General features: G+C 40.5%; 1 long non-coding RNA gene across 1 annotated transcript in view; it reads left to right on the top strand.

The window, feature by feature from the left end:
- Positions 1-27,113, top strand: part of LOC110339273 — a 71,296-nt gene that overhangs the window by 37,153 nt on the left and 7,030 nt on the right. The window contains exons 3-4 of the long non-coding RNA XR_005869954.1: positions 23,810-23,995; positions 24,087-24,544. This is a non-coding gene — a long non-coding RNA (uncharacterized LOC110339273). The remainder of the gene's footprint in view (positions 1-23,809; positions 23,996-24,086; positions 24,545-27,113) is intronic.

A 27,113-nucleotide genomic window follows, 5' to 3' on the forward strand; every position in this document is an offset into this window, starting at 1 on the left:
GACTTCACTTCTAAGTGTGAACCGTCATCACTTTCATCAGTGGCCATCTGGCATTCAGTGTGCCATGGCATTTCTTTCAAATGACTGGCAACTTCCGACCATTTCCTTGGCACTGCCACTGAGAAGGCTCTGTCCTTAGCAATGCTCTAGCAACATTCAGAGCTCAACATAAGCAGGTAATGATACTTAAGCAAGCACCACCTCAGACAGTTTCCTACAAAGGAGTCCCCGTCTCTCTGTGCTAACTCCAAATGCAGAGGCATCTGTGCTTTGCCTACTTGTCACAAAGCGTCTTGACAGAGATGGCAGTGAGGGGAAGAAATAACAACATGCACGGGCTCAGATAAAAAAAAATCCTCGCCTTGGAATTTCCACATCAGTGTGTTCACATGTCTGTATGGCACTTCTTACACACTGCTATAATTATCTGTTTATATGTCTGTTGCTTCCAGTAGATTTTTGCACTTAGAGGTGTGAAGACACACCCATTTCATATGCATCCCACAGCACTGAACACAGACACTCAGGAAGGATTTGGGTGGAGCATTTTCACACACACACACACATATATATATGCATATATATTTGAATATATATTTCTATCCTAGAACAATAGATTTACAACAGGTAAACTGATGACCCATTTTTAGAATATAGATGATTCTTAACTTCTTCAGAATCTGAAGGGAATTTCCCCTAAAAGAAGTAGGGCCTTTCTCAAGGAATTATCAGGAAATAGCTAATGCCCAAAGCAGATCTGACCAATAACCTCAGGGCACTGCTCATAAGAATTGTTTGTTCTGACAATTCAGCCAACATTTGATACTGGCAATTGATTTGACTGTCTTAATCCAAGAACTTATTCAAGCTTTTAGGACATCAAGTTGCATCTCTCAGCATTTGGGGAAAGAAAAATTAACACACACATGAACAAAATTACATATGTGTGCGCGCACACAAGCACACACACACACAAAGAGTTCAGTGGGGGAGACTTCAGTTGAGACTGACGAAAAATAGATCCAAATAAGATAGGTCTAAGTTCTTCGATGAATAAAACTCATAGATTTTTATTTCCTTGAACAGATTGTGAAGGAAATCTGATGGAGAAATTACCCCTCCTTTATTTTGCATGTTCAAATAAAACTATAGCCTGGTATAGTAGCGTATGCCCTTGATTCCAGAACTTGGAAGAATAGTAGACACCTGTGAGTTTGAGGCCATCCTGGCTTACATAGTGAGTTTCAGGACAGCTGAGGCCACATAGAGAGACACATAAAAGAAGGAGGAGGAGAGGGAGGGAGGGAGGAAGGAGGTAGAGGAAGAGGAGGAAGAAGAAAGAAATAAGAGAAAAGAAGGAAGGAATAATGGAGGGAGAGAGGGAGGGAGGAAGAAAGGAAAAAAGAAAGAAGGAAGGAAAGAAAGACGGAAAAAAGGAGAAATAAAGGGGAAAAGAAAAAATGAGAAACAAGTCTCTTTCTTTTCTGTAGTCTGCACATACAGGCATTTTGCTGTCCTGTGTTTATCTTTGAGGGCACATGCATTGCCACCCACTTGCTAATATCCACTCTACACTGCTTACTAGATGGGTACATCTCTAAGCCTCAGTTAGTTGCTAAATTATGTGGAATAATGCTTGATAGAGCAAGGTTATGGGGCAAGAGCAGTACTTAGGAGTTGGGAATGTACTTAAATCATCATAAAATGAAGTACAAATGGCTAATAGACATATGAAAAAAATTCTCTATATCCCTAGTCCTCAGAAGTGCTAATTAGAACTACTATGTCATTGTATCAACTCCAGTTGGAAGTATAGTCACTAAGAAACAAATACCAAAAGCTGGTGAGGCTTGAGACAAAAGGAACTCTTACACATTGTTTGTATTTGTCACAGTTCCCTACAGGACAGAAATAATTAAATGACTCTGCATTAAAAAGGAACTTAATAGATTGGGCTTACATGGATATAGTTGGGTAGTTCAATAATGGTTATCACTGTACTGTAGAGATTAAGAACACGATACCCGCTTAGTCCACTTGGGTTCAGCTGTCCCAAACTGGTTACAAAGGCTTGTAGACTTTTTGAAGAAACAAAGGACTTCAGTGCCTGGTTTAAGACTGAAGTTGATTCCTGATGTTAGTAAAGGATAGCAGCAATGGCAGCAACAAAGTAGATGCACTAACAAGTAGTCAGTGCAGAAGGAAAGGCGAAAGCAGTATCTTTTCTTTAGGACCTCTTTAGAGCTGGGCCATCACCAGAGGATGCCACCAACTCAGCAGAGGTCTTCCTGGAAATAATAGCGTTAGGAACCTGCCCAGGGGAATGGTTCTTAACTGATTACAGAGATTGCCAAAGATTAACCATTATACTGCTAGTTGAACTGTCAACTATTCTGGTCTCAATGGAAATCACTCTTGATGTTCCTCACAAAACCATACTGAGGTTTACCATAGGAACCAGATAACTATTCCTTGGAATTTAATGGATAATTCTAAGTCAACAATCACACAGGCATTTGCCCATCAGTATTTCTTGCAGCACTTTTCATAACAGCTAAGCTATGGCACTACCATTGGAGTCCATCAACGGATGAAGAAAATGTGATTTACATAAACAATGAAGTTATTTTCCAACCATAAAGAAGAATAAAGTTATGTCATTTTTAGGCAATTAAATGCAACTTGAGATCATCATTAATGAATTAAGAGTCCTAGAATGACACATAAATATTGTATTTTCTCTCAGTTATGGTTCTTAGGTGTTATTTAGATACATAAAGTCATGTAAGTATATATGATACAAGATTATATCATAGCAAAACTATTTAGGGTAGTAGTTCTCAACCCTCCTAGTGCTGTGACCCTTTAATACAGTCCTTCATGTAGTGATGACCCCCAATTGTAAAATTATTTCATTGCTACTTCCTAACTACAAATATCTGATATGAAGACTATCTGATATAAAATCCCTGTGAAAGGTTCATTTGACTCCAGAGGGGTTGGGATCCACAGGTGGAGAACCTCTAGTCTGAGGGAACAAAGAGGAGTAGCAGGAGGGGGCAGGTCAAGAAGAGGGAGAATGTGGGGTATACAGGAGAGGAACAGGGTCAATGTACATCATTTCTATGAAAGCTTTGTTTTGAAGTTCAGTACTACATCCATTGAATATATGCAATTACAAAAAGAAAAGATTGTTGTCACAGTTTTGGACTTGTAATGCAATTTTCACGAATGTTTTCTGATGTATTTGGTCTGGTGTGGAGTATCTTGTCTGGCTGACATTATTTCCTGAAACTGTAGGCTCTAATGATATTTATTTTATCATTTGGATAGCTTCCTCCAAGATGTACCCTGCAGAAATGGCACCATTAATATAAATACACATGTAGATACCATGGATATTTGGAGTTGCTGTGGGAGGCATGACTTTCCATTTTATTGTTCCCACTCCCAATCTCAACAATAAGGGAAATTGGTTCTTTAAAATCTTTAAAAATCACCTCAGAAAAGCAATTTCTCTCAAGGTTAGAAAGCATTTATGTTCCTTAGAGGCAAAAAAGTATTATTTGTGAGTCCCTGTTGCCCATCGATTGAGATTTACTTAAGATACCTGTTTTAATTTATGAAGACATTTTTAAAAGGGGATAAGAAGATCCATAGTCCATTCAATAGCCAACAATTTGCTAGATTTTTATATTTATAAATGAAGCAATGAACAAAATGTGCTCCTAAAAGTGAGTCCTGTAGAACTGTGGGAATTTTCATTTGTTATTAAGTCAGTAATGAAAAATAATGGGTGGCTTCTCACCTTGAAACCTGAAGTCTAAAGAGAAGCAAGCCTTTGAAATGTATATAGATAGTCATTTTAAACTTCATTTCAGCAAGTTTTAGCAAAATAAAAATAATATACAATACAGTTTAGGTAATAAATGCTTAGGAAATGGTTATGATTATTTTTTAAATGTGTAACAACATTTTTCTCTTTTATGGCCTACTTCAAGTCAGGAACTCTAGCCTTTGCTGATATGTACAGATGCTAAGGCTAAGAGGAGGATAGTAGTGTAACAAGGATAAGTGGATGAAGGGGTGAATGAATGAATGAATGAATGCACGAGTGTCATAAGAAACTAAAGCCAATTCAATCAGTTCTTGAGTCTTCAGCTTTTAAAGTAACATGAAGGAAGGCCTCAGGCTCTCTCTCTCTCTCTCTCTCTCTCTCTCTCTCTCTCTCTCTCTCTCTCTCTCTCTCTCTCCTTCTCTCTTTCCATCACTTCCTGCAACCCCCTCACTCCTTTTCTGATAATCAGATAATTCTATCCATCTAACCCTAGTGCTAAAGAACTTGTGGTCTTTTGCTCTCTAAATGAAAGTGATTTCTATATTCCCATGCCTCTGAAATTAACCTTGGAATTACTGGAAATGCTATCTATAACTCTTGTGGCGATTTGAGAGAGAAGAGGAGGTAGGAGAGAGAAAGCGATGCTTAGAAGGTATAAGGGAGGGGGAGAGAGGGCAGTTACTCTTGTAAACAATCAACAATCATGAATAATTATTTTCCTGCTAAAAGAGACATTATAGATGTCAGTAAACCTAGAAAATGGATGGAGTAGAGTCAGAGGGTTACAGCATTATAATTTGTGCTCCTTAAGTATCTGGTCATTTTATTGGGTGATTTGTCTGTGATAGGTAATTTTGTTCAGTAATTATTGTGTCATAAGACTTTTCCTGGGGAGATGCAACAAATGTGTCTACTCATCATAGATAGGGAGCCCATTACAGACCAAAGTACTTATACCACCAAAACCCAAACTGGTGAACTAATGAGTTTTACTAGTATTACTTAAAGGAATATGGGTCAGGGGTTACTTACAATAGCAAAGGCAGCTGTATCACTAAAGCCCAGACCAGTATGGGCAATAGCTCACAAAAGCTAGAAACTTGAAGCACACTGCACAGCCGGAAGGTAGCTCAATGGATTGGAGCATGTCCTTTCTAAGTGACTCAGTTGTTTCAAATCTCTTCCAGGCAGCTCAGCTGGTTTCTGCTTCCTCTGGGCAGCTGTCTTGTCTCTACATCTTTTCAGTTTGGTTTGTCTGAAAGTGACTCTCTAAAGTCTTATTTACCTTTTGGAAGGAGGAGTCTACTGAATCTGATCAGTTTTAGGGACTTCCTGAGGCTATTTTGAGTTCTTTGCTTAAGTCTTAGGAAGCTTCCCTATAGACAGAATGTTTCAAAATTGGAGGAAACAGCCATATAAGAGCAACTTGTCTGGGTCTTTGTGCCCATCTGATCAAGCAGTCAGTCCATATTCAGGATGTTTCCTGAGAGTGTGTTTAGTGAGGTTCACATTTAAAGAGTGGGTTTCAAAAAAAAGCAGAGCTGCCTCACAGTGTGAATGAATATCTTCCAATAAAATTAAGGCTTAATGATAAAAGGGTGATTGCCCCATCAACAGTGGTCTTAGCCATTTGTTGAATCAGCTGTGCTTTGTTCAACAATGACTGCCCTTGCACTTAACTCCACCTCTGTCTGGAGCATCTCCAGTCTGCTGGCATACTCACTCGGATTTTGTATTCAACAGTCTCCACTATCATCTAATTGATTATTTCTCTGGAGAACTCTGACTAACACAATAACCTATAAGAGCTAGAATTATGCAAATTGATGACTGTTAGGTTACTTTTCTCTTATAGTATAAAGAAAAAATGCAGCTTACCTTTAGCTATGATTTCCAGAGAGTCTACCAATGAGTCTTAACCCACTGGATTCTGTACTTGCCCAAAGGACCAACCGCATCTAAGTCAACTGCAAGGCTTGCTAAAATCTGTATTTCCAGACTCCACCTTGGATACACTGAATCATAGTCTCTGAGAGTGTGATTTGGTGATCTGCATTTCTGACATGGCATTTTCTGGATTTTGTGATTATAAAATTTGAGAACTTCTAGTATCTATGGTACTTGTCCCCTTGTTGCTATGACAAAATACCTGATAAAAACAATTTAAAAAAGTAACTCAAGGGTACTCTCCATGTGTCAGAGTTGTAGTGGTGTCAGAGGCTTGAGGTGGCTGGTTACATTGTGTCTCTAGTCAGGAAGTAGAAAGAAGTAAACTGTCATGCTCGGCTATGTGGTCCTGGATACCAGCCTACAGAATGACAACATCTCCAATTAAGGTGTGTACTGCCACATAGACTAGCCTAACCTAACCCCACAGGAACACTCAAAGGCTGGTCTCATAGCTGATTCTTGATCCTGTCAAATTGACAATCAATAGTATCCCGTTCAGTATATGTTTCTGGTTCCTTATGGACAGTGAAGAGACCATTGCAATTAAGACCGAAGTAGTAATGTGAGGAATGATCCAACAGGACTGATAATAGACATTTAGGCAATAAACTCTATATGATATTGCTATTTCCTTCCATGTATGGGATATAGATGGCTTAAAATTTCTTTTATAAATGGAATATAGTTACTGTTACTGTCTGGGATTATATGACAGATTCAAATTTCAAATATTATTGAGATTGCCTAAGGCATCCTCTTTTATGTTTTTTTTTTATTTTAAAGGAAAACGGTGGAAAAAATCATAAGAATCTATGAATGAGAATGGCAATGGAGTGTCCAAAGAAGAAACAGGTGGTTGTGTAGAGTGCAGAATGACAGTGCTTGGGGTCTAGTTTAGGAATGACTCCATGGGACTCATGAGGCACACAGAGTGTACAGCTGCCGGCTACAGCCAACCCTTCACTCCATACAGGAAGGTGGGGGAGAAGAGGAGAGGGAGGACCTCGTCTCTATTGTGTGGATGCCAAGTGTGTAATGTACAACATATGGGGTATGTTTTTCATCAACATTATACTGAAGAGATTTTGCCCCACCTGGTAAGAGAAATGAGTGGGTTTGCAAAAGCAATTAGCACATGGAATCAATTATGAAGAAGGTCGTATCAGCATCTGGCTTAGCAAAAACCCACATTTCCTATAACTCCAGGATATAAGAACAGCAATTCTCACAATAGATTGAGGCCAATAGTGTATAAAGAATGACTTATGTCTACCCAGGCTTACTCTGTGTTTATGAGCATGGTATTGATTTCCTGTTTGCCTTTTCAGAATTGACATAGAAAATGTTTTTTAACCCCTCAAAAGGTCATGAAGACTCTATGGCCAGACAAGTGAATGCTGACAGAAGAACTCAATTCTTCACCTTCACTTTTTTTTCCTAGTGTGCTGATTAATTTTTCAGAGACTTGCTGGTTAAGTAAAAAGAAATAAAGGTCTCCTTCAAGCAGCTCAAAGGTTTCCTCCTCAACATATAAACAGAAAATTTAGGAAATAACAACACCATACAAAAATCTTAGATATTAAAGCTACACATTTTTTTTCAGTTAGAAGGAATAGATTAATATTTTCCCCATAAAATATAATAAAAGTGATTCACCATTTTAACAGGATCTCCTAGTTTACAGATATATGACTTGGAAATTTATTTTGAAAACTGTTGGGAAGATAATTAACTATGAAAACAAGAATCCAAGGATCCTAAAATTACTATAAAAATCAAACAGTATACACTACAAAGACAAACAAAATCCAGTTACAAAACTTGAAGGCATCTTGAATTTTGTGTGGCCATGGAACAGAGTAAAAATAAAATGCAAGCAGCATGTTGGCAGAGTTGCTGAATGCAGAAATTAGTATATTATGGCTTATGGTCCAAATCAGCTCGTCCCTTGTGTGTCGTATGGCCCAAAAGCCAAGACTTATTTTTAAATCATTAAAGGTTTAAAATAATAAAGAATGGGCAGGAGCAGACACATGGGTTGTCAAAGCTCCAACTTATTTTCCACCACTTGCTTTCCAGAAAGCGTTTGCTGCCCCCAATGTAATCTAAATAAGAAGGGGTTTTAGGATCGTTCTGTCCTTTCTCTGATGGCTGCCAGACTGCATGCCTGCTCCCTTATCTGTCACTCTGAGGTGTGTAAACCTAACCAGCTGCACACTGCCAGCAGTCCCCTTCTTATCCACAGCTTTGTATTCGGTGGTCTCAGTGCCCTCCAGTCAACCATGCTTCACAGACATTATGTGAAAAATTGCAGAAGTAAAAACTCTTGATGTTTTAAAGATTCATTACCGTACATCATTATAATTGCTCTGTTTTATCGTTATTGTTATTCTCTTACTATGCTTAATGTGTAACTTAGATTTCATTATAGGGATAAACTATGGAAAGCAGAGTTTGCATGACATTGGTATTCCGTGAGGTGTCAAGGAGCCTCGGAACATCTTGGTACATTTTCCCTAGGGATAAAGGAACACTGTTATAAAAGAGATGGGGAGTTTGATGGGGATTGGGAATTTTTCAGTAATGCATTATTTATTTCACTCTAATAATAACTCTGTGAGGAATGTTTCTTATTACAGATGAAGAAACGAGGGCGCTAAAGCTCAGAGAACTAAAGCAATTGCATAAAGTCACAGATGTGGCAGAAAACAAAGCTGCAATTCAGAACCACAATTTGCTCAACTTCTGAGTCTAGACTTCCTACCTTGAGAAGCCTCAGAGAGAGAGAGAGAGAGAGAGAGAGAGAGAGAGAGAGAGAGAGAGAGAGAGAGAGAGAGAGAGAGAGAGAGAAGGCAGGAGATAGGGAGATAGGGAGATAGGGAGATGGGGAGAAGGGGAGAAGGGGAGGGGGAGAAGGAGAGGGAGAGAGAGGGGCGGGGAGAAGCCATCATTGTCTCAGGCCAGCTCCTTTGTCCACTCAGATGTACACAGTTGCCTCTCTAAGTTTCAACCAGCGAATTTGTCGTTAGTTGCCTCCAATGATGTGACCATATAGTACTCCCTGTCTTGGTAATGAATGCGACAAACCTGGCATCACATGCCAATGCTGTCACAAGGAATCTTAAAACTGTTGTCTGCAGTGATTCAATGAGACATTGTTATTGGTCTTCATTTTTTTTAAATGTGGTGCTGGGGATAGGGACTAAGGCCTGCAAGACTAAGTGAATATTCTGCTAAAGACTTACACATGCAGCCCCTTGAACTGCTTTTGAGTTAGCATGGGGAGATTGTATTGCAAACTTACCTCAGTGAGATTTTTCCATCAGATAGCCTGTTTTGAGCACACATTATACATTGACCCCTCGCCCAATCAGACTTCAGTAATTTGAGCAAAATTAAAAAATCATCTCATCTTTATCAAGCAAAGTCTCTTCATAGTGCTTGACATTTGTCATAAGAAAGGGGCATATATGTCTGCATGCAGGAAGGAGAGAAGAATACTGAGAATACTTGACATGAAAACGCTTTTAAGCATCCTGACTTTGCAGTTGGGCAGATGATGCAGGGTCCCAACATGGAAGACAGTGGAAGCAGAGACGTAGACAAAATTCCTCCTTCTAGAACAGGGCCACAATGAACCATTAGCTAGCTGTTCAATACACATAGGAGACCCAAAGCCTAAGCAAGTGAATCTGGCTTTCTATTGGGCTGGAGGAGGCAGAGAAAGACAATGAAATGATTAACAATTAAGAGAATGAAGTGACCATAGGGTGAACACCCCGGACACTAAGCTAGCTGACCATAGTTTACACTATCTCATTTACTCTTCCAAGTTGAATTGTGAGGTAGACACAATTGTCTCCATTTTACGGATAACGAAACAGAAGCCACAGAGAAAGTACTGGGCTTATGTAAGGGCAAATGAAAATAACTGGACTGTCTCAGGGAAAGCAGAAGCAGAGACAAGTGTGGTCTCAAGAGAGAAGGCTGGTGAACAACCCTAGAACTCCACTGCTGCTTAGCAAACACTTGGATTCTTACTGCACTGGTCAGTCGCATCTGTGTCCCTTATGATCCCTGGTACTAAATAATTTAATATGAAGGCCATGCTTGTGGTGATTACAAACCTGAGCCGAGAATGAATTTGAGACTTGAGGCAAGGCAAGGCGGAGATGTTTATAAGTGCTCTCTCCCCCTTTGCTTTCTAAACAGTTCACTCATGAAAGTTAGGGTGTAAAATCTTATTTTTTCCTTGACCAAACAGATTCTTTACTGGGCAGTCAGCTGTCAGACTAATTTGTGTAATAGATTCATACTTGAAAGTAACAAAACTTCATCTCAGAGATTCCATGATCTGTACCTCTGTGAGTTCCTGCTGATTCAGAGTACAACACAGCAGTAATTCAAGCTGTTAAGGTGAGGGCTCACTGTGTGTGTGCCCAGTCTTCCAGGAACATCACCTCCCCATCCAGTGACAGCTAGCGATTTGGGGTCAGGATATTTTATAATGCTGGAAATGGAACTAATTCTAGGGGGCATTTAGTCTAAGTCACTTGATTATTCATAAAAGCAAATTATGTCATGAAAAGGCTACATGATTTGTCAATGGTGACACAGTGTGTATTGATAGAGCAAATGGGTGATGTGCACAGTTTGAATGACCTATCATCTGCCCCAGAATTAGGTCCATGTCCAGGTAGCATTTTATTAGAGGACTCCAGATGGCCACTTGGAGCAGATGGAGCCCACCCTAGGTATCTGTTTGCCTCTCCTGTTTGTAGAACTGCATCTAGGGGCTAACAGTGTCCCCCAAAGCCCCACTCTCCTGTCTGGTCCACAACTCATATGTGCTTCTTAGCAAAGGACTGAGAATGAGATGGTGATCTAGGACTCATTGATGTTAGCATAGACCGCATGGCCCACCCTTTAAAACAGCTGCCCTCAACAAGCCCTGAAGTGGCCAGCTGAAGAAGATGTGGAAGTACAAGCTAGAGGCAATTTTCCTAAAGAAAAGGATGCCATCCTTCAAGCTGTAAGATAAGTTGAAACTCTCTGTCGAGCACCTTGGACTCAGAAGGCAGATCACGTGACCCTGGGAACTGAGGTGACCAAATGAAAGATGCTCCACTTCCCACCCTGTAGAAGATTTTGTGCTTCCTATATGTGAAACTCTGGATTCTCAGAATTGGAATTCCGAGATTCCAAATAGCATAACCTTCTGTTGGTGGACGTAGGAGCTGTTGAGGCCTTGGCTTCCTCTCCTGTCAACGTATATCAGACAACCTTGCTGACAACTGGCAGGCAAAGAGAATCAGCTTCCTGGTGGTGTGATTGGTCCTGTGCAACATGGGAATGGGACTGCTGTTTCAGAGATGGGATAGGAAGGGATGCAAGTGTGTTCCTTTGGAAGACTTTGGCGTCTACTGCCATTTCTTGGCCTCTTACATGAATAGGAATGTGCCGCAGCTCTGAGAAGGATAGGGCAATAGGCTTAAGGGCTCAGTCCCTTCGAGAATGAAAGAGTGGGTAAAAAGCAGCAGGTGAGCCACCACAGCCCACTAAGGTGGCAACAGACAGGTGGTAATGGAATTTAGAATGGATAATGGAGGCAGGAGAGGAGAACCAGGTGTGTCCATGAGGTTGCGGGAACAAGAGGTAAAAACGGACTCTCAGACATTGGATCATCTGAATGCTACCAACTGATGGTCTCATCTGCTAACCTTCTGAATCTGCTCCGTGTTCCTTCTTGAGATGATCTTTGTCAGACATATCTTTTTGAACTCTACAACTCAGCACAGCCTGGGGCTAACAAAGTCCTTCCTTACAAGACCCACATGACAAGGGACTCCTCTGATGGTGATTTTGTCTTGAAAACTTCTTGGCATGACATGACATACTTGGACCCACACTGCAGTCTGGGCCACCATCTTCCCCATCCTCTTCATTTCCTCCCTCCTTGACTAGGCTCAGACTTGCACCACAGCAGTTAGAATGCCCCTCCCCAGCTTATTCAGTGTCTCTGCCATCTCTGCCTCTCTGGCTTTTCCCTTTGTTAGTGAATCCTCCATGCCCTTCATGTCGAATTCTTATAAATCTGGCTTTTGTCATATTTTTACACTTCTCACCCACCAAGTCTTCTGTCAGGATTTTCAGAGCTCCTCTTTCTCAATATTTCCCACTTCTCCCCCTCCCCAGACTGGACACCCCAAGGGCTCTTTCATTTCTCCTGTTTTATTCTTTACCTGCTCAGATTTCATGTCCAAACCTCTGAGCTCAAGTCTATTCTCACCAGTGTACAAGCTACCATTAGCTATATTTTTCTTGGAAGATTTCTCTAGAACTTTGATTCTTTGCCAGTTCTTAATGAGGAGCATCCTGTTCCAAAGACCCAACTGGTCATGGTCTCTAGTGACCCTCTTTGGTTGAACACTGCAAGTTTTGAATTAATGTTGGCAATAGTTGCATGAGTTCTGTTTTGTTTCTGTTCCCTTTTACAAGTGATGAGAACTGAGGCAGAGAATTTCTGTGACTGGCCCATGAACATGCAGAAGGTGGATACTGTGAAGCAGGATGGGAGCCACAGGGGTGTAAGGAAGTGAGAAAGAGGATGAATAGAGAAGGATACATTGTAGAAGGCCTTTTGTTTTTAGTGAGGACACTGGGGATCTTTCATGCCCCCCAAGTTCTATTTTAATTGATTTTATTTTATTTTTGTGCATGTATTCATGGTGTGAGGGTATGTGTACATGTGTGTGCAGGTGCATGGGCTTGTGTGTGTGTGTGTGTGAGTGTGTGTGTGTGCGTGTGTGTGTGTGTGTGTGTGTGTGTGTGTGTGTGTGTGTGTGTGTGTGTGTGTGTGTGTAGGCCAAAGGTCAACCTTGAGTGTTTTCTCGGGCATCTTCCCCTTGTCCCTCTCCTTTGAGACAAGGTCTCTCATTGGCCTGTATCCTGATTAGGCTAGTGTAGGCTGGCTGGCCACTGAGTCTCATGGACTCAGATTACAAGCACATACCATCATATCTAGCTTTTTTAAAACCTGGGTTCCGGGAATTGAACTCAGGGCCTCATGCTTGCAAGACAATCACTTTATTGACTGAGTCATGTCCCCAAGCCTTCAGTCTTATTTGTGTTCAGCAAAATGAGTATGCTGGATAAAATGGTTTTCCATTTACTTATATGCTTGCTTTTTTGTTTGTTGTCAGTCCACTAGCCACAGAATGCTCCATAGCAGTCAATCTCTTGCCGTTTCTGCTCTTGGCTTGTTTTGTATTAACATCAGAAACACCACGGCTCCTGGACATTCTCAGTTTGCAGATGTCCCAGCCCTAACCACCAAGCCCTAATCAAGCAAGACCCTGCTTGCTTTTTCTTTCTTCTTTTTCTCTTAACAAAAGTCTGCCCTGTGCTTAATGCAAAGCTGCAGCAGATGGGGGATGTTCTTTCATGAGTTCTGAGAACTATACCTGACCTTGGGCAAGTGCCCCTGTGTGCACAGCAGGGGCGGGGACAGAACATTCTCAGTCCCTGTGTGTCACCAGCCTGGGGCCCTCCTGAGGACCAGCACATTAGAGCAGAACTGTTGGAGACCCTGAGCATCTGTGCAGGTGGAGTGGAACAAAAGGACAGAAACAGCTGATCAGCTTTAAATGTCCAGGCGGCTAAAGCAGGATTAACCTTCCTGGCTTTTGTGCTGATGAGATTTGGAGAGCACCACACGTTTCCCAGCTTCAAAGCAGCCATTTTGCTAAATAAGATTTGTTCTGTTTCATGAATAGGAGCCTAAATTTACACCACAAGATAACATATAGTAATGCCATTGAATCAAAATCCACACATTAACTTCCTATTCTGTTTAAATTAATTGGATTAATGTTAGGATGTAAATCTTTATCAGTTTATGTTCCGAGCTGTGCAATACGGGAAAACATAAATCAACACAGATGTTTTCTATAGCCTCGTTTTTCAATCTGGATGATGTCATTTCTCTTCCAACAAGATAATTATGTGATGGCTCTTGTTCCTCCATTGTCTAGCATCGAGCAAGTTACTATGTCAGTAACTGGGCATCTGAGGGATTAGGGAAGAAGATGGAAGACTTTTTATTAGAAAAATTACAGTGATATGATTGTAATTTAGTAAAAAATGAGTGAGATAAACTTTTTTTAAAATTCTGTTAAGAACTGGGAGAGTGATAATGTACCTTTGTAATCCCAGCACTTGGAAGGTAGGCATAAGAGAACTCTAAGGGCAATTTTAAAGCCAGTGTGAACTATATAGTGATTTGCTGTCTTAGAAAAAAACTCATGTGTGTGTGTGTGTGTGTGTGTGTGTGTGTGTGATCTTTCAATTCTCAGTGGCTAGAAATGAATATCCTATCACAGGAAACAATATTAGCAAAGTTTTACTACATATGATATGAGTCATTTTTCTCAAGCACCTGCTTGAATTCTTTGAGTACTGTGTGTTAAGATGAAAACTTGAAGTTTCATAGGCTTTAGATAAAGTTATTTGTATGCAGGTTGCAGAGCCAGCTTTAGAGTCCTTGACTCTGCTTCTGTATCCAGTGCTTTGTAGCCATCACCTTCACAAGCCCCAGTGGAGCCATAGAAAGGCGTAGAAGTCCTTGATCTATGGGCTCCCAAGTACCCATGATGAGAAGTCGTGTCTGCTGCTACAACAGTTACATGACCCTTAGAAGTCACCAGTGTCTCTGAGTTGCTGTTTCCTTTTCTGTAATAAAGAGAGAGTTTGATTGTGTCCATTTTTTCCTTAAAAATGCCAGTTCATTTTGACAGAAAAGAAAGGCATTGTGGGAGAAATGTGTGTGGGCACATTGTGTGTGCCCTTATCACAGCAGCCACAAAACGGCAGTTCATTTGGAGGCTCTGGGTCATACATGTGCTCTTTTAAAGGCACATTTATCTTAAATGTGAGTGAGTTGCTAAATTGAAAAATTTCACATAAAATTCTGATTTTTGAAAATTATTATTAACAAGAGTTCCTGGCAATAGCAGATTTCCATTCTTAAGGGCAGACACCTAGAGTCCAGTAGTCCCTGCTTTTTGGCTGAGGTAGGAAACCTAGACTCCTTTCACACAGCTCTTTGTCCATGATACTTTCATCGGTTTCGTTACTTAGTGGTCTTATTTGTAACTTGTCTCATAGAACTCCAGCCCATAAGACCCACTATCGGCCCTCTCCTTTGATCCATCATGAGTTTCTAGGTTGAAATGCTCTTGTTTCCCCACACATCAGCTCACAGGGAGGCAATCTTGAGCACACTGAGTGATTTTAGTGACTATACGATGGAGTGCAGGTAAACATTTAGCCTGCCCAGTGATGCACCATCGTCTCACATTCAATGGCACTGATTCCCAGCTCTTTGTTTATTTAAACGATTTTTTGTCTTGTATATATTAGAATAGCAGCTTTTGTTGGAATGCGTTTCAAAACTCTCAGATGTCGTACTTTGCCAAATCGTCTCTTCTGAAGGTGTTCTATCATGCACAAGCAAGTTTTTATAAGAGAGGGCAGTGAGAAAGAAAAGAAAGCTGATATTGAGGTATTTGACTCTTGAGGTTGATATTCACAAATTATCAGGGCAAGGACTTGGGTAATGGCTTCATGCTGCATTGCCAGCGAAGGAAGTGGCACTGTGGGGTAGTCTAGTTAGTGCACATTAAATTTAGTTTTCAAGAATGGGGCTCGAGTACTGGGCTTCATACATCCCATACAAATGTCCCCAACCCCTGTTCAATTTTAATTCAGAGACATGATCTCATTAGAGGGCACTGATCAAAATTGAAAACTCCATATTGTTTGGCTTTATAGACTTGAAGAGCTATGCTAGGAGAGGAGAGCTCCACTATCATTTAAAGCTACTGAATTACATTCAGACTCAATGATTATGTAGGGAAGCTGTGCCACCAAGAGGGATATTGGACCCCTTGACTGAGATACACTTTGGAAGGTAACTGTTTGGCCCCATCAGATTCCTGTCTGTAGGAGGGTACAGTCAGTTCTTAAGGCATCAGTTCAAGCTAATCTGGGTGTATTCTGTAGCAACAGGTATATTGTAGTAGTTCCAGAGTAAGTGGCAATCCACACCAAGGAAGCCATCTACCAGGAGAGGCAGCAAGTGTATAATTCATTATGAATCTCTCCTTTTATTACTAACATCAGTCATTACTTTATTACATTTTATCTTGATTATTCTGATTACATTTTGATTTAGTAAAAATTGTGGTTTTCATTTCTTACAAAGTAGTTACTCTCTTAATTTATAAAATTCCTTAAAATGCACAACCAGTGTTCAAGGAAACATGCTTATAAGAAACATTTTCAATTTTGTAATATTGCTACTTGACTTTAGTGTCAATCATGAGTATAACATCTCCAGTCCTGTGAATCAAACCATAGTCTCTATCACTGTGAATGTGGCCTGACTGTAAGCACTAAAAGAGATTACTACAATGTGATGCTGCTGTGATCTTGGAGATATTTGGCTCCTCTGATATCACATTCCTATTGTCATATTGTTACAAGGCCAGGGCCCTCATAATCTGAGGATTTAGTCTGCCCCTTTATCCATCACGATCTTATTACTTGGTGGTTGGCATGTATACACAGATGGCTATGAAAATACCCATTAGCACCGGGAGAAGATGAGAAATGGTTTGGCCAGATGTAGGCAGCTGGTGGTGAGCTGAGCTAACAGCTTCTTTCCATCAACATCCCCATGCTGGAGTGCGAACAAATATCTTCTGGGAAGGTGTGAACAAATACCTTCTCGCCTGAGACAGAGAACCGACAAAAGACCAAAGAAAGAAGGCCATCCATCCAAGTTCAATGTAGTGAACCTACGAGTTTTGTTGGAGTTGCTTACAGGAATATAGGTGAGGGGTTACTTAGAAGACCTGAAATGTCATAAAAAGAGTTGCATCACCAAATCCCATCCCAACACACAGCTCATGAAAGCTGGAAACCTGGAGCAGACTGCATGGCCTGCAGGCAGTCTATCGTATTGGAGTGTCCCTTTTGGGGAGTCAATCGGCCTGAACCTTTGCCAGGCAGGTTGGCTTGCCTATGTTAATTCCGGGAAGCTTAGTTTGGTCAAGTGTGTCCTTTTTGCTTCTGTGTGACTGGGGAAGGAGGAGCCTAGTGAATCTGGTCCATTTCAGGGACTTCTTGAAGCTATTTTGAGCTGTTTCCTTTGGAGCTGTAGGATGACATACTCCACTTCCTTGAAGAATATTCTGTTGTTTGACCTCACAGTAAACATCCTTTTAATCTTGTCAAAAACTGCTACACAACATGGGACTGACTTAAATAAGATTGCTTGACCACCCAGAACTTATCAGCTATGTATTTTGTGTGTGTGTGTAAACATATGAACATGGAGAAACAAAATATACATTCAACATTGATCATTGGTTATGACAGGTGGCTGGCTAAAAGGGTGATTGCTATAAGATAAACTTTTATATTGTTTGAATTGTTACATTAGACACATAGTGTTTGTAAAATATGTTTCCTTAAAAGTGAGTATTTCTATGTATATGTATGTGTAATGATAAGACCAAGTTATTATGCATTTATCACTTCTTTGTGCTGGTAATATTCGAATTTGTCTTTAATAGTTACTTTGAAAGCTTTACTTTTGATCAATGATGATTATCTTCCTGTGTTATGCCAAACAATATTAGTTATTTCTCCTGAGCACCATACCATTGTAATTAACCTTTCTTTTTCTTTTCCTCCTCCCTCATATCCATGCTCCAGCAATTAATATTTTCTACCCCTTTGCAATCAACTGTTTAGCTTCCACACGTAAGTGAGAACAGAGGCGTTTGTCTTTTCATGCCTGACCCTCATTATTTAACACTATGTTCTTCAGTTCCATCCATGTTGGTATAAATGGGAGAATTAAATAATTTTATGGAAGCATGATATCCATGCGTGCCACATTTTCTTTATTCATTCATCCATCAGATGTCACCTAAACTGCTTCGGATTGTGAACATTTTGAATAAGCCTATGAGAGCAGATGTCTCTTCTACTTCCAAACATACATTTCTTTGGATATATGCCGAGAAGTGGAAGCTACTTTTCCAGTTTTATGAGGCACAGCCGTACTATATCCACATGTGTACTAATTTACATTCCCACTTAGCAGTATGTGAGAATTATATTTTCTTTAATCCTTATCCACATTATACATGTGGAACTTAAAAAATAGTCCAATGCAGTGTTTAAAAAGACAAAGCATAATGCCATAAAAAAAAACCTCAAGGGTGAAATCTGTGTTCTCCAGAAGATGCACACAGTTCTGAGTTAGTAGTGGTGAATCATCTGCTATGGCCTTTCCCACATTACCTCAGTGATGTACGTGCCATAGACTAACCCATGAACCATATTCCCCATAGCAACGAATTGAACCCAGGAGGAGATGACAAGGCTTGTTTGTCATTGAAAACAAGGAGCAACACTGTCAGTATTGTCTTATTTCTGTATTTGTTCCTCTTTCAAAAACAATTCTATACTGTGTTGCGTGAGGTAATCCAGACTTCGGAAGATAGATGCTACATTTTCTCTTTTATCTGTGATTGTAGTTTCTAGTCTTCATATGTGAATATGTAGCCTGAAATAAACACAGAAAAGTTAAAAAATGGGACCATGGAGGGCATTAGAGATGTAAATAGAAGAATACAAGCAATTTTAAAAGGGAAATGGGTAAAATGGGGGGGCAGGAGATGAAGTGGAGAGAGGGAAGGTTATGTATAAGAAAAGGGAGGAGCATAAGGTTTGAAAATGCCAGAAAAAAATCACATTATTAATTTACCTAAATAATACAGTGCTTATAAGTATATGTACACACACACACACACACAATTTCAAATGAAATAGCCCACTTGGGCTGATGACACAGCCCCTCCAAAAGCCATTAACTATTTAACAACAACAACAAAAAAACATAATATGAGGCATGAGAAATCCCCTTTTAAGTTGTTGGTCAGGGGAGTTCAAGAAACTGCTAAAACACTATAGGCTATTGCTGCTGCCCTCGGTTGCCTCTGGGGGGCTAAAAGTTAAGTCCCTACTGCTGAAGTTACAAGACCTGGAGAACATGAGATGGATCTAACCTGAAAGCCTCCTCCTTAAGGACTAGCTTTTGTACTACCATGAGGGGCTATGGAAACTTACAAGGGAAGGAAGCAACTAATAATCCTACCCAGATTTGATGCTTATGAAGCCCAGAGACAACCAGCAGGGCAGGATAAGCTGTGGATGCAACAGTGACACCCATGCACCAGCTCTCAAAGTGTACTTTAGACCCATTTGACAGGGGAGTGATCAGAACTAGTTCTGAAAAACTAACTAACCAGTAAGGACTAGTAAGGTCATGGATCTTACAGGTGAATTTATTATTGCAACTTTACTAAACAAGCATAATTCTTAACTACATTACAAATATTTATGTTTATACCCACAGATAAGGGTAGCTCACTCCTCATTAAAGAAGCTTCTCTTTGCAACAGGAGACCATCACACACACTCACACACACACACACACACACACACACACACACACACACACACACACCAAACACACAGCTGGTCAAAATACGGTAACCATAATATGTTCAACCCCAACTGATAAATCTACAACACAACTTCTGTACTTATGCTCAGAGAATGTCAAGGGGTAGAAAGATTATAAGGGTCAGGGGACCAGGACATCTACTATGAAGTTGTATCTCTTAGAAGTGGCAGGGAAGCTTTACACATGATATCTCAACAATGTGGATGTCTAAACAGCTTCAAAGAAGTACACCAGTAGACATGCAAATGTGGAAGGAAGAAATCTCATGGGGCTCCAACCCTCCATAGAAAATCTGTAGGTAACTAAGGAATGCTGAGAGCAGGGGAAATAGTCATCCTCGGGGATGATCTTCTAATAGACTGTCCAACCTAAATGGTTATCCTTAAAAATACACACACACACACACACACACATGTATATATGTGTGTGTGTGTGTGTGTGTGTATCTAAAAAAATAAGCCATTATTTCAAAAGGATGCTAGGAATTACATGAGATGTTGGAAGGAGGAATAGAGAAGGGGCAATAATATAATTATATTTTAAGATATAAAATTATGTTTTAATTTAAAATTTTAAATATTTTCATAATTTCTCAAATTTCGAATAAATTGAAAACACTTCTATAGATAAGACTATAGAAAGACTCAACAGGCAGTTGATTTCTACAACACTTGCTTAGAGGAAGTACACCACATAAACACATTTAAACCAGTCAAGCATACATTCCATGTAAGAGCATTTGCTGAACAAAAAGTAGATGCAGACTGTTACCCCTCCCCCAATAATATGTGTGCTCTCACCCCAAAGTAAGATTTAGAATTCATTCTTGCCCACCAGGAAACAGTGTTGTTTATTGGATGGAGGGTTGGAGTTAGGACAGCTGGAAGTCAGTATGAGGTGAGTGCTAGGGGCCCACAAGTCTGAATTCTCCAGGAGGTTGGCAGGCCTCAGACTGTGCTCCAGACCCAGGAAGATGAATGGAGTCTACTACCACTTCAGATAATGGCATTGTTTCTAGACGGTAACTTCTGGGTTCTTGAGACAGCTTAGAGTTTTTTCCCCCTAGCTTCAGGCTCCATGCATCTGAAGTGGGATTAGCCACTGATGAGCCAGGAATTGCTGACTTGAACCAACCCTGCTTAGCACAGTGTCCTTCTCCCCATCACATCCTCTGATTCAATTACTCTGACTGCAACACATGCTCCGGTTGTGTCAGCCAGATGGTCATCTTGCTTTTCTTTAAAGACTTGTTCATTAGAGAAGATTAGCAAGGAAAAGACTTGGTAGGATTTGTATAAATAAATGAACTACTTATTTTATCTGTGTGCTATTACTTGGAGATCCCAGAAGCAAACAGAAAAGCACAGAAACACTTTGGAATTTGAATCCCTGTTGCCCTCAAAGCCAGTCAGGCAGGGGCTTGCCAGATGTCTGTATCATCTAATGCCACATTGCAAGCTTGGCTAATGGTGTGTTACATTCTTAATTGCTGGCCAGAGTCCTTCCTGATATTTTATCCATTGTTATTCAGGTGTTTTGTTTTGAAAAACATATTATCATTCTCACTTGATTTGTGAGTGTGTGTTTTGTTTGTATACCGCATCATTTTATTTAGAGGCTCCATTTTTTTCTATGTGAAACAAAATGAAATTTGTGTGAAAACCAAAAAGAAAACTAGAATTCTGACAGAATTCAGATTGAAGTCATCTTTTTCTGAAGTGTGCTATAGAATTAGGTAGAAGCTGCTTGCAACCCTACTTGCAATTAGAATATAGATACTTGTCCACCACAAAAATATGGAGTTTCTTTATTTCCCAATAGGCCAGATATAATTGTGCTAATTGCACTTAATGATCCAGTTATTTCTGTGATCTTGGCAGTGTGTAACTCAATATAAGAGCATGTTCAAATTAATTCCAATCTTATAAGAGCAGTGAATTTGAAGTTGCTTGTGTTTCCTTTGCATAAATAATTTGATTGGCTGTGTTTACTGATTCTACTTTCAGTTAAGTGAAGCCTTTCAAAATGAGTGGAGATGCAAGGGTGGGTTGGGAACCTGGATTGATGAGACTCTGGATAGAGGCACAAGGCCAAGTGGAAGTGGAAATGCCCCCAAAGGAGGGGGGGGGGAATCTCTGATGGTGAAATGTGTGGACTTCCATATTCTTTACCTTTCTGCTGTTATGATAAAACAAAACGGACAAAACAACTTATAGGAGAATTTGCTTGGGCTTATGGCTCCAGAGAGATGGGTCCATTACGGCAGTGAAGCTTGCCATGCATGGCGGCAGGGACAAGAGGCTGCGAGTTCGTATCTCAACCATGGAGAGGTCAAGCTAGAAGTGGCATGGGTTTTTCTCCAAGCCTGTACAAGGGATGTACTTCCTCTAGCAAGACTGAACAACCTGAAGCTCCCCCAAACAGTAGTGTCAACTGGGGATCAAGTGTTCAAATGTCTGAGACTATGGGAGACATTTCTCACTCAAACCTCCACATTCCACTCCTTGGCCCCCTAAGGCTCTTGGTCACATAGTATTACAAAATGCATTTAGTCCAACTTCAAAAGTCCTCAACAGAAACTTCAAAGTCCAAAGACCTTCCGAGATGCAAAGCAATCTTTTAATTGTAACCTCCTGTTAAATCAAAAGGTAAATTATATACTTTCATCATATAATGGTACAGAATATACATTACCATTCCAAAAGGAAGAAAAGGGGGAATAGTGAGGTAATTCTGGCCCAAAGCAAGAGCAAATCCTGCAGGTCCAAGTCTGGTATCAAAGGGCTTAGATAACCTCTTCAGCTCTGTCACCTACAACATACTTGTCCTGGTTTCACTCCGTGTCTGCAGCTCTGCTTGACAGCTATCCCACAGCTCTGGAACCTCCAAAATCTTGGCGACTGTACTGCAATCCAGGCGTCATGATACCAACTTCACTCAATGGCCTGCCAGGCCTCCATATAGAGACTAACCGGTCACACAATGACTGGCCTCAGCAGCTTTCTAAAGGAGGGACAACCCACATCGACCTGAGGTTTGCATCCTTTGTGATGTCAAAGTCAGCACTATATGGATGGCATTGCCAAGTGTGCCTGCCGGCTTGGAATAGACCCTTCCTCTCTTGGAATCATATTAGAATCAGAGCTTCTTAGCTGCTCTTTCACAAGTTGGAAGCTTAGTTGGGTGACATTTCTCCCTAAGGGCATCTGGCATCCTTCTTTTTATTCCAGTGCTGAGTAAGAGAACTCTCCTAAAGGATGCTAATCTCTTTATCTCTTAAACCACAAGCATTGGGAACAACAGTAAGTTTCCTTTTTGTCTCTTCAGACAGAACATTTGGTATTTCTTTCTGTCCCTCTGCCCCCTTTCAGTGTAGACCTGCATAAGCATTGTTAATACTAACCATGCCACATTTGTAATATTACGTTGCTTCAAAATTGCCTCAGCCCAGTAGTTGTCAACCTTCCTAATGCTGCGATCCTTTAATAAAGTCCCTCATGGTATATTGACCTCTAACAATAAAATTATTTCATCTCTACTTGGTAACAATAATTTTGCTACTGTTATAAATCATGATACAAGTATCTGATTATACATGATATTTAATATGGGACCCCTAAAGGGGTCACAACCCACAAGGTGAGAAACACTGCCTCAGCCAAAGTAATTAGTCTATTACTTTAGTTTCAGGAAAGTTCTTAGCTGCTATGGAATAATCTTCTTGTACACTGTAAAGATTTCTCATTTGAATTGGTTTAATGAAATGCTGATTAGCCAGTAGCCAGGCAGGAAGTCTAGACAGGGTGACCAACCTAAGGATGATGGGAAAGAGAAGGGTGGAGTCAGGAGAGTCCCTGGCAAACAAGATGAGAATGTCTTACCGACAAACAGTACTGAGCCATGTAGCTAAACATAGATCAGAATTATGGGTTAATTTAAGTGTAAGAGTTGACTAGTAACAAGTCTGAGCTAATGGCTGAGCACTTATAATTAATATAAACCTCTGTGTGGTAATTTGGGAAGAGGCTACTGGGTATTCGGGGATGGGTGGTTGGGACAGGAAATGGCTATTTACAAATGGCAGCTATATTCTTTACCAAAATATAACAATAATGCCCTCTATCACAATTGTTGATACTCTTTCCTTTTAAAATCTCCGGAACTGGACCTACACGGTCTGGGCTGCTCTTAGTGCTGCTGTCTTCCAAGCACTTATTAAATTGGTCCAGTAAGTCCTGCAAACACCCTATGAAAATATCTATGCAAATCAAGAAGAAAGAGTTTGGTTCACCAAAGTTTCTTTTAGAGAAATCGGAGAAGGAATACCTAAGGTTAACACACAGTGGGCTTGAGTCATAGTAGGAAGCAAACGATTTACTCTAAAAAGGATCTTAATTTATTTAACCTCTTTTGTTCAGGGAGAAGAATGTAAGCACAAAGCACGTGAACCCCTTGAAATGTGCTAGACGCGCGGTGCCTGCACTTTGGATGGCAACACTGCACCTTCACCCTGCCAGTTACAGATATGCTTAGTTTAAAAATCAATTTATGTATTAGTAAAGACTGCCAGCAAAAAAATGCGGTATCATTGTCCCAAAGCTAAGGTACAGAAACTGTGTCTTGCTCATATTGATTCAGATCTCATGCTCTCTACCGCAACTGGACAGGTAAAGGCAGTATTTTTTTTTCTTTCAGGTACCAAATCTTACATGCACAGGTCATTTGCTGTGGATGGAGCTGTGTGAAGCTGACTGGACAGGCGTTTTCAGTGGAAGCGCCACCTCAGGCGCCCCTCCCAGCATCTCTCTCTCCTCAGAATACCCTTTGGTGGCTCTTCCCCCAGCGATGTGCAAGACCACAAGACCACACTCACAGGGTATTTAAACTGCTCTCTAGCGACTCGCCATGCGGTTTTTCGGCTTCTTCCCTCTGTATTTTGGGGTCTGGAAAATCACCGAGGAGTGTTTTGCCGATAAACCTGGACTTTTAACTTTTAATTTGGTTTTCTTTGAATTACTGCAGCAACAGAGAGACTTACTGGGGGCAAAGACACCTTTCACTTTCATCATTTATTTTCCTACCAGATGGCAGTTATGATTGTACCTCATTGCCAACATGTGTGATTCTTCTGAGATTGCAGTCACTCCAAGAAGGTGAATTCCTGGGTGATGGTGGGTATCGTGCATAACCTGTTGGGTCACCGGCAGAGAAATCCTCATGAAATTCAGACCATTGCAGTAGTTTGAATTTCAGTCCAAAGCAGAGGAGTCACAGGCTATCATTTCTTTGCAAAACATTGGTGTCTTGTTAGAAAGTCTGTCTCAAATCAGAAAACAGTTTTCACTCGTTATCAATAATGTTTCAAAAGCAAAATCCATCGCTGTTGTAGTCACCAGTACTACTTTGCCGAGGTTTGACTATTCTCCTCTGTCTTTGAACTTTTTTCTTTTAACTTCATTCCCCCCTTAAAATTCTTTCTTTTGTCTTACAATTATTCTGTGCTGTGTCCTCCTCTCCCAGACTGTAATTATTGGAACTGCAGGCTCAGCCTTGGATCCTTGGTTCACGTTACCCTATATCCATCCTATACACGTTTTCATCTGGACTGGGATTTCAGCTGTAATATTTATAGACAAAATTTAGACACAGAGAGACAACATCAGCTAGACAGTGTGTTTGAGTAAACATGTTGGTGAGTAGGAATCGGCTGTAAGGCAGTTTTACAGTGCTGGCAATCCAGATATAAGAAATAAACTCTTTGATTAAAGTCTGGCTGAGGAATTAGAGCAATTGACTTAGCTTTCTCTGTTAGGGAAGAGAATGGTTGAGAAAGCTCAGGGTATACCCATGCATGGGATGCATAACCACCTTGGGATAATGAGGCCAATTGCAAAACAAGTGATAGGGAAAGCGTCCCCCTGTCCAGGGTGACACCTTGAAATTTACTTCAAGGATTAGCTGTAAGTGGAAAGACAGGCAAATGATTGAATAGTTCTTTTCTGTGTCTACAATAGATGATCACAAGAGGAAAAGAGAAAAATTCTGTAGGTAGTCGGGGTCTTGATCCTGAGTTTAAGAAAGATGCCTTCCACTAAAGACTTTAGCGAAAGCACTTAAGCAAACATGAACTCATGTATTTATATTTGGGATAGTCTTGTGGACATACCAACATAAACTCACCGGCCTTGCTAAATGAGAAACCACATAGTTTTTCTTGCTCTGTCTATTCTCTCTATTGTACTTTCCTGGTCTCTCTGAAAATATGTCAAGCTTTTCTTGACAAATCAGAGTGAAATATTAAGTTATGTGCAGTGGTACCTCTGTTTGTTGGTTGAAAATTGCTACTACGCTGGTGTGAGTTTTCTTATGCTGACCCACAAAAAGCCTGTTAAAGACCTTTTTTTTAATGCTACTGGTTATAGAAGTGAGTGGCATTTTAGCTAGAGTGTCTGCCCTCTGTTGGCAGGCTTTTGGGTTTTCAGTGTTTTAACATTGAAGAACATCTGCTATAGTGACTACTGAATGTGTTTAGTTTTTGAAGACCCTCTTTGTGGTCTGAGACCATGTTCTGAGACTGTGAGATTCCTATTCCTTATAACTTGTTATTAGTATGACTTTTCTATTGCTGTTTATGGAGAAGCTATCTTACATTGGATGTCTTATTTGTTAAATCATCACTTGTGAGCTACCCTGGCAACCTAACTACTACTTCAAGCATTATACAAAATGGAAAATTGGCTTAATTTTCTAGTGCAAGGTTATTAATAAAGTTTTGGGATGCAAATCCTTTTAAAGCCAGATCGTAGGCCGGGCGGTGGTGGCGCACACCTTTAATCCCAGCACTTGGGAGGCAGAGGCAGGTGGATCTCAGTGAGTTCGAGGCCGGGCTGGACCGACAGCCTCCAAAACAATACAGAGAAACCCTGTCTCGTAAAACCAAAACCAAAAAACAAAAAGCCAGATCATAAAAGGAAGGAAGGAAGGAAAAGGAGACATAAAGTATAGAACTCTGTGTTTACTCTAAGCTGAACACCTATGAAAGACAAGTTATATCAAGAGGAAATGAAATACCAACCGTACGGGAACATACACTCTGTCAAAGACTAATAATTTAGTGAAATCCTTAATAAGATACAACAATGTATGTCTGAGCGCTAAATGGGTGGCATCGAATATACATGTTATTAAAGGTCAAACCCCATAAGACTTTTCAGGTGGGAGAATATACTCCAGTATGTCCAGACATGCCTGTGCTTCAGCCGCTTTCCAGGCCCTCTCTCTTGTAGCAGGGAAAAGCTGTTTGTGGGAAACATATCCAGACAGAGTTCTCATATTCAAATTATGGAAAGCTTCTGAGGAGATTGTAACAACTCTTGGATGCTTGTGCTATTACAGTTTTAAATGTACTTGTATTACATGCCATAGGTGTCGATGGTAAAGGATGATCAGCTGTACTTACTGTTCTTAGCAGTGGCTTTTCTAGGTCATTAGAATCAGAAGTGATGGTTCTCAGTGGTGTCTCACAGTTATTAAGCACAAGTGTTCAGAGACTTCCTCCCAAGACTTCCCCGGGGCAATTGCATGCATGGTTTTCTTTCCCTTCTCGCTACTCACTAAGGGGGCTCATGACTTACACTTTTGCAGTGGGTCCACAGATCAAGAGATCATCCATTATTTCGGGTTCTGGAATGGGTGGATCCTTCAATCGTTCTTCTCTGGAGT

This window comes from Mesocricetus auratus, unplaced genomic scaffold (assembly GCF_017639785.1).
Source record: "Mesocricetus auratus isolate SY011 unplaced genomic scaffold, BCM_Maur_2.0 Super-Scaffold_100020, whole genome shotgun sequence".
Classification (NCBI taxonomy): Eukaryota; Metazoa; Chordata; class Mammalia; order Rodentia; family Cricetidae; genus Mesocricetus; species Mesocricetus auratus.